The 9025-nt window shown below is 43.6% G+C and overlaps 1 pseudogene; it reads right to left on the bottom strand.

The window, feature by feature from the left end:
- Positions 1 to 2917: 2917 nt before the first annotated feature.
- LOC109575943 (protein arginine N-methyltransferase 1-like) lies at positions 2918 to 6984 on the bottom strand (annotated as a pseudogene).
- Positions 6985 to 9025: the final 2041 nt, after the last annotated feature.

The following is a 9025-nucleotide window of genomic DNA, read 5'->3' as shown; positions in this document are numbered from 1 at the left end:
GCTTCTCTCGCGGTGGAACACGGGCTCTGCAGCACAGGCTAAGTGGTTGTGGTGCACAAGCTTAGCTGCCGCGCAGCACGTGGGCTCTTCCTGGACCAGGGATTGAACTGTGTTCCCTGCAGTGGCAGGTGATTCTCAACCACTGGACCACTGGGAGAAAGTCCAGTATATTTTTTCAAATTGACCCTCAAAAAGGTTGTTTAGGTACAACTGTTACGTTTTGGTATAATTTGTTATGCAGCAATAGGTGACTTTCACAGGTTCAGTTCTGGAAAGCAGACCTGAACCCGTGATAGAAAAGAAAATAGAAATTCCTACTTCCTCTCTTCTGTCTTGGATTTCTCTTTCCTTCACTTCAAATGTGGGTTTTAAGCCACTATGCCAGATCTTCTCAGACTTGAAAGCCCCATGGAAAGTGATGGGAACTTTATTTAAATTGGGGGATCCGCCACAAAAGAACAATTCTGATGGATTTTGGTGGGTAGGGAATGGAAGCCAGATTGCAAGAAGGAGCAACAGCACCCAGGAGGAAAAAAATCTTGTAAGGACGGGGTTTGATGGAGGGTGAAGGCTTCTCTGGGGACTCCAGCATAGGAAGCACCAGCTCTTGAGCAGAATGTGAGGGTCAACTTCATCCATCCCAGACTCAGGTTTTGTAGACGGAATCCATAATTTTTATCTCCTAATAACCTTTTCTTTGGGGGAAGACACCGTCCCCTCACTGCTGTCTTCCGTTTGCTTGTGTGTGTGAGTGTGTGTGTGTGAGAGAGAGAGATATTAGTTTCTCAGTCAAACCCTCAGCAGTAAAAGTGCGGAGTCCTAACCACTGGACCACCAGGGAATTCTCGGTCCTCTTCCACTGTAATCCTGCTCACGTCATGTGGATCAAGTGGGATGAAGCCAATCCCTGGCCTCAGGGATGTCCTGATTAGAGAATTCCATTCTCCTCACTGTAGACACTGGTTCTAGCTTGGACATAAGATACAATCAAACCTAATTATTGGGTATTTGCTAGAAATATCAGAAAATACACTCTTTTTTTTTTGTTTTTCTTTTGGGAGTGAGCTGGAAAGATCACCTACATCTAAAGCAGCCTGGGACCATTTTTTCCTCCCATCTCTAGAAAGCCTGTTAGAGAATCAAGTCAACTCAGAATGAAGAAGAGCTAACCAGTGAAGAGCAATCACCTGTTAAGCACCTGGACCAGCCATACCTGAAGCCCTAGTGATTTGTTTTTATCTACTAAAACTTTATTTTTTCCCTGAGCTAGTTTGGAGTAGGGTTTCTGTCAGTTACCAGTGACTGAAACCTGAATAGAATGCTTTGTGGCAAAATTGAAAGAAACAGATTCCCCCAAGGAACTCTACTTCAGTATCCGCCCTCCTAGTAAGGGAGCATGGTATGAGAAGGGGAGATTGCATCTCAGTTAAATGAGAAAGTGCCTCTTCCTCCTCTCCCTCCTACCACTTCCACTCCCAGCTTTCTCTTATAATTTTACGTTCTACTATTTTTAAAATACTTAGTTATTTAATTAATTTATTTGGCTGCACCAGGCCTTAGTTGCAGTATGCAAGATCTTTGATCTTTGCTGTGACATGTAGTATCTGGTTCCCTGACCAGGGGTTGAATCTGGGCCCCCTGCACTGGGAGAACAGAGTCTTAGCCTCACTGGACCACCACAGAAGTCCTAATCTTACATTTTAGTCTTCATTAATTACATGAACTTGTTAATTATATTTGTCTTTTAATAAATTTGGCCGTGGTCTAGCTATTTCAATGCTTTATTTAATTCCTTTATTTATTTTATTGAAGTATAATTAACCTGCAACACTATGTCAGTTCCAGGTACACAACATAGTGATTCAATGTTTGTGAACATTACAAAGTGATCGCTATAGACCATCGCTATATCTAGGAAGCGTCTGCCATTATACAAATACATTACAAGGTTATTGACTCTACTCCCCATGCTGGACATCTCACCCCCATGCTTTGGGTGCATATTGTAACTGGAAGTTTGCACCTCTTAGTCTTTTTTCATCTGATTCTTTCCTTCCCCCAACCCCCTCCCTCTGGCAACCATCAGTTTGTTCTCTGTATTAATGAGTTTGTTCTGTTTTGTTATGTTTATTAATTTATTTTTTTTGGTAAGATTCCATATATAAGCAAAATTATACAGTATTTGCCTTTCTCTGTCTGCCTTATTTCACTACCATAATACCCTCTAGGTCCATCCATGTTGGTGCAAAGGGCAAGATTTCATTCTTATTTATGGTTGAGTAACATTCTACTGTGTGTGTGTGTATACACACTGCATCTTCTTTTTCCACTCATTTCACCATCACTCATATCGATGGACACTTAGGTTACTTCCATATCTTGGCTATAGTAAATAATGTTGCAGTGTACATAGGGACACATATATCTTTCCAATATAGTATTATCGGTTTCTTTGGGAAAAAACCCAGAAGTGGAATTGCTGGATCATATGGTAGTTCTATTTGTAATTTTTCAAGAAACCTCTATACTATTTTTCATGGTGACGGCCTCAATTTACATTCCCATAAACAGTACACAAAAGTTCCCTCCTCTTCACATCCTCCCCAACACTTGTTATTTGTTGTCTTTTTTTTTTTTTAAATAAGAGCCATTCTGATAGGTGATATCTCATTATAGTTTTGATTTGTTATTTTTTTTTGCCATCCCAACTGAGAATTTATTGGCATAAATGCAACCATATAAAAACCTAAGTAATGAAACACAGTCATGATGTGCCCTCCATGCCCCGGCACATAAAACCCCCTTTTGTGGGAGGGAGTGAGGGGTACGAGGAGCCCCGAAACTGCCTAAGAACGCCGCAGCCCCTGGGGCCTTTGCAGGACCAGCCGGACTGGGGTGGGAGAACCCAGGCACCGCCTTAGTGCATCCAGTAGTCGGTGGAGCAGGAGAGCTCACAGAGCTGGCTAGGCCAGCTCTAGGCTGAAGTCTAGGCCAATGGTGAGGTCCAGGTCACGGTTGTTCTTGGCATTGCGCCACATGCCGGTGGGGCCAAAGATCTCCTCGCCTGTCTTCACTATCAGATAGTCCTCCATGTAGAACACCGTCTGCTTCCAGGGAGGGGATGGGGACTCAGGGCTGTGCAGAAGCCAGTTCTCTTGTGGCAGCAGGTGAACTTGACGTTGAAGTCGGCCACCAGAGCATGCATGCAGCCGTTCGGCTTCACTTGCAGGCAGAGGGGGGAAGTGAAAGCCAGGTCTTCCACCTTGACCGTGTAGATGTCCACTTCCTTTATGAGGCAGGTTGATGACCAGCTGCTTGGGGTCCACCACGTCCACCAGGGGCTCCTTGATGGCCACATCTTTGATGCAAGACGTCAAAGCTGCACATGTTCTCCCGCCAGTGGACCATGTAGTCTTTGTTCTGCTGGTCCTCAATGGCTCTTACATACCAGCATGGCTCGGTCTGGGAAGATGAGGCCATTGGGCACCAGCCACTTGTCTCGGGCGTAGACCACGGTGTTGAGCATCAACTCATAGGAGAGGTAGTAGCCCATCTATGGTGATGAAATCCACCTCCTCCACCTTCCCCTTGATGATAGTCACCACGTGGTCTAACTTGTTAGCTTTCACAATCTTCATGAAGTAATCAGAGCTACTGAAACACTCAATCCCAATGACCACGCGGGCCCTGGCCTTGGCAGTAAACATACAGAGGACCCTTGTGCCTGAGCCAACGTCCAGCACCACCTGTCTTTGAAAAGGTGTGGGCCATGAAACATGGAGTTGCTGTACGTGAATTTGTGGACCTTTCGGCACTTCCTCATGGATGCTGAAGTGAGCATAGTAGTCAAAGTAGCAATCTTTGGACATCACGTCCTCAGCATTGGGCTTCTCACTGAGCCACAGGAGACCACCTCTCCAGTCTCTCTGCCCCAGTCTCTAGCTCAGCTCACAGCTGGGGAGGGGAGGGAAGGGAAGGCAGAAGTGGGGGCAGACACAGGGAAGCACAAAAGTGGGGGGGTTACTTCTTCAAGAGGCAGCTGGAGGCTCATCCCATTAGCCAAGGTGGCTATAAAATTCTCCAGGATGCAGTTTGAGGCCTTGGCTGCTGCTATCTTCAGCCATGCCTGCTCTTCTTCTGGCTGCTGAGACCCCTTCCCACTTTTGATTTGTTAATTTTTTTTCTTAAGAAACAATTTTTGGATTCTTTTCAGTTCTACTGCTTTCAAATTCATTGATTCAGCTTTCATCTTTATTATGTCTTTATTCTTTCCTTTTTACTGGCTTGGCTTTAGTCTGTTTTATTTATTTATGGCCACACCACGTGGCTTACAGGATGCTCCCTGACTAGGGATTGAACCAGGCCATAGTGATGAGAGGACCACATCTTAACCATTAGGCCATCAGGGAATTCCAGCTTTCAGTTCAGTTCAGTCACTCAGTCGTGTCTGACTCTTTGTGACCCCATGAAATACAGAACGCCAGGCCTCCCTGTCCATCACCAACTCCTGGAGTCCACCCAAACCCATGTGCATTGTGTTGGTGATGCCATCCAACCATTTCATCCTCCGTTGTTTCCTTCTCCTTCTGCCTTCAATCTTTCCCACCATCAGGGTCTTTTCAAATGAGTCAGCTCTTCACATCAGGTGGCCAAAGTGTTGGAGTTTCAGCTTCAGCATCAGTCCTTCCAATGAACACCCAGGACTGATCTCCTTTAGGATGGACTGGTTGGACCTCCTTGCAGTCTGAGGGACTCTCAAGAGTCTTCTCCAACACCACAGTTCAAAAGTATCAATTCTTCGGAGCTCAGCTTTCTTTATAGTCCAACTCTCACATCCAAACATGACCACTGGGAAAACCATAGCCTTGACTAGACGGACCTTTCTTGACAATGTAATATCTCTGCTTTTTAATATGCTGTCTAGGTTGGTCATAACTTTCCTTCCAAGGAGTAAGTGTCTTTTAATTTCATGGCTGCAATCACCATCTGCAGTGATTCTGGAGCCCAAAAAAATTAAGTCAGCCACTGTTTCCCCATCTATTTGCCATAAAGTGATGGGACCGGATGCCATGATCTTAGTTTTCTGAATGTTGAGCTTTAAGCCAACTTTTTCACTCTCCTCTTTCACTTTCATCAAGAGGCTCTTTAGTTCTTCTTCACTTTCTAACATAAGGATGGTGTCATCTGCATATCTGAGGTTATTGATATTTCACCCGGCAATCTTGATTCCAGCTTGTGCTTCTTCCAGCCCAGCGTTTCCCATGATGTACTCTGCATAAAAGTTAAATAAGCAGGGTGACAATATACAGCCTTGACGTACTCCTTTTCCTATTTGGAACCAGTCTGTTGTTCCATGTCCAGTTCTAACTGTTGCTTCCTGACCTGCATACAGGTTTCTCAAGAGGCAGGTCAGGTGGTCTGGTATTCCCATCTCTTTCACAATTTTCCAGTTTATTATGATCCACACAGTCAAAGGCTTTGGCATAGTCAATAAAGCAGAAATAGATGTTTTTCTGGAACTCTCTTGCTTTTTCCATGATCCAGCGGATGTTGGCAATTTGATCTCTTGTTTCCTTTGCCTTTTCTAAAACCAGCTTGAACATCTGGAAGTTCATGGTTCACGTATTGCTGAAGCCTGGCTTGGAGAATTTTGAGCATTACTTTACTTGTGTGTGAGATGAGTGCAATTGTGTGGTAGTTTGAGCATTCTTTGGTATTGCCTTTCTTTGGAACTGGAATGAAAACTGACCTTTTCCAGTCCTGTGGCCACTGCTGAGTTTTCCAAATTCGCTGGCATATGAGTGCAGCACTTTCACAGCATCATCTTTCAGGATTTGAAATAGCTCCACTGGAATTCCATCACCTCCACTAGCTTTGTTCGTAGTGATGCTTTCTAAGGCCCACTTGACTTCACATTCCAGGATGTCTGGCTCTATGTGAATGATCACACCATCATGATTATCTGGGTCATGAAGATCTTTTTTGTACAGTTCTTCTGTGTATTCTTGCCACCTCTTCTTAATATCTTCTGCTTCTGCTAGGTCCATACCATTTCTGTCCTTTCTTGAGCCCATCTTTGCATGAAATGTTCCCTTGGTATCTAATTTTCTTGAAGAGATCTCTTGTCTTTCTCATTCTATTGTTTTCCTCTATTTCTTTGCATTGATCACTGAGGAAGGCTTTCTCATCTCTCCTTGCCATTCTTTGGAACTCTGCATTCAGATGCTTATGTCTTTCCTTTTCTCCTTTGCCTTTCACCTCTCTTCTTTTCACAGCTATTTGTAAGGCCTCCTCAGACAGCCACTTTGCTTTTTTGCATTTCTTTTTCTTCGGGATGGTCTGGCTCCCTGTCTCCTGTACAATGTCACGAACTCCAGCGTTAGTCTGTTTTAAAGTTCTTTCCCTGAAATTTTGAGTAGAAATATGAGTTTGATTATTTGTATTCTTTTTTTCATAGATAATGAATGCATTGAAAGTTGTTAAATTTCACAATATTCAACTGCTTTAGGCCCAAGGTTTAACATGTGACACTTCTGAAGTCATAATGATGCAAATTTGTGTTATCAACATAAATATAATGATGCGGTATTCTTGATTTCAAAATAATCTGCCTCTGTACCTTTCACTTTCTCTTTGAGGCACAGGTATTTAAGAAAGCGGTTAGGATTGTTGTCATTGTTCCTGTCATTTGGTTTACTTTTGTGGGTAATTTCTGGTTTACTGTCTCATGCACACAGAGTTTGGTCTGCTCAATTTCCACTTTGAGGGACCCTTGATATTTTCTTCCTAATATACATAGGTGGTAAAAGTTTCAGGAGCAGAAAGGATGTATGTGCTGACTTGAGTATTGTACAGAGTTTGATATGAATCTTTGATTCAGTCCCACTTCCTTGCTGGCTGCTAACCAGGGCTTGCTCTCAGCTTCTATTAATAGAAGCTTCTCTCACTCTTTATCACTTGGCCAATCTTCATCTTCAGTTCCATGTTGTATATGGAATTGTTTTCTGCTTTGAATCTCTCTGACTTCTTCAAATGGCAGGAGAAAACTCTCCACTTCTAAGGGCTTCTGGGATTCATTCAGGCCCACGCAGATAACCTCCCTATTTTTAGGTCAATTGTAACATATAATGGGCTTCCCAGGTGGGGCAGTGTAAAGAATCTGTCTGCCAATGCAGGAGACACAAGAGTCTTGGGTTCAATCCCTGTATCGGGAAGATCACCTGGAGGAGAACATGGCAACCCACTCCAGTATTCTTGCCTGGAAAATTCCATGGATAGAGGAGCCTGGCGGGCTACAGTCCATGGGGTCACAAAGAGTCAGACATGACTGAGCGACTGAGCATGCGTGCAAGGGGTCAAGGGAAACACATAATGCACTGTAATTGTAAGAATGACACCTCATCAAATGTGAAAGTTCCTGGGAGCAAGGAAGATATCTTTGGGGGATGAATATCCTGTGATCAACAATGGCTCGTAAGTCTTTACTATAAAAGATACATTTTTATCGGTAACCTCTATTTTTTAAGTGCCAAAGAACTTTGGATCAAATTACATAAAACAAATCTAGCAAGAAAACTTTGATTAGGTCTGGGTGTATTGGGCTGCCTGATTCGAGTCTGGCCTTTTAACCAGCAGCTAGTACTAGCTAACTACAGGCAGGAATAATGGATGGTCAGCTGTTTTCAGACCTGCCTCAAAGTTTTTCAGGCCATCTGCCTGGGGTCGGTTGGTGGTCAATGTGCAGGTTTTGCAAACTAGCTACCTGAGTGTGGATCTCAATCCATCACTTAGGCCCTTGACCTTTCACTCATGCGAGCCAGCAATCCCTTTTAAAGTTTCAAAAAGCCTGAGCTGAATTTTATGTCATTTGCAATCAAACTTACCCTAAGCAATGCTGGCTATACATTAGCTTTTTAAAAATATATATATTTATTTTTAATTGGAAGCTAATTGCTTTACAATTTTGTGTTGGTTATATATTAGCTTTTATAACAAATGGATTGTTGCGTTGGTTGTGTAGGAGTGCTTACACAGTAAACTCTTACAAGGAGAGTGGATTGTTTTCAGATTCTAAGATTTCCTTCCTCTGACCTCAGAGGGCCTCTGAGGGTGGGCCAGCCAAGGTGATTTCTGTCAAGAGACTGTACTCCTCTCCTTGGTGGGTAATCATTCCTCCTTTTTCTGGAAGAAGCCCCCTGAGGACCTCAAAGCCACTTTCACTCCCTCCAAGGCCACCCGTTCTGTCTGAATATTGGCCCATGTCTATCTTCTAAACTTTTTGTTGTGTAGTCACTAAGTCATGTCTGACTCTTTGAGATCCCATGAACTGCAGTATGCCAGGCTTCCCTGTCCTTCATTATCTCCCAGAGTTTGCTCAAACTCATGTCCATTGAGTTGACGATACCATCCAACCATCTCATCCTCTGTAGCCTCCTTCTCATCCTGCCTTCAATCTTCCCCAGCATCAGAGTCTTTTTCAATGAGTCAGTTCTTCGAATCAGGTGGCCAAAGTATTGGTAGCTTCAGCTTCAGCATCAGTCTTTCCAATGAATATTCAGGATTGATTTCCTTTAGGATTGACTGGTTTGATCTCCTTGCTGTCCAAGGGACTCTCAAGAGTCTTCTCCAGCACTACAGCTCAAAAGCATCAATTCTTTGGCGCTCAACCTTCTTTATGGTCCAACTCTCACATCCCTACATGACTACTGGAAAAACCACAGGTTTGACTATACCCACCTTTGCCGGCAAAGTGACTTCTCTGCTTTTTAATACCTTGTCTAGGTTCTAAATTTTATCCCTCTACTAAGTGGTAACCGCTCATGGTACAAAGCCTTTTTTAGACAAATAGGCAGAAAGAAGAGAATAAAATCCCTGGAATTCCAATGAAAGTGAAAATCGCTCAGTCCTGTCCAACTCTTTGCGACCCCATGGAATTCTCCAGGCCAGAATACTGGAGTGGCTAGCCTTTCCCTTCTCCAGGGGATCTTCCCAACCCAGGGATTGAACCGAGGTCTTCCACATTGCA

Source organism: Bos indicus, chromosome 2 (genome assembly GCF_029378745.1).
Source record: "Bos indicus isolate NIAB-ARS_2022 breed Sahiwal x Tharparkar chromosome 2, NIAB-ARS_B.indTharparkar_mat_pri_1.0, whole genome shotgun sequence".
Taxonomy (NCBI): Eukaryota; Metazoa; Chordata; class Mammalia; order Artiodactyla; family Bovidae; genus Bos; species Bos indicus.
This window is presented reverse-complemented; position numbering and strand designations above follow the sequence as displayed.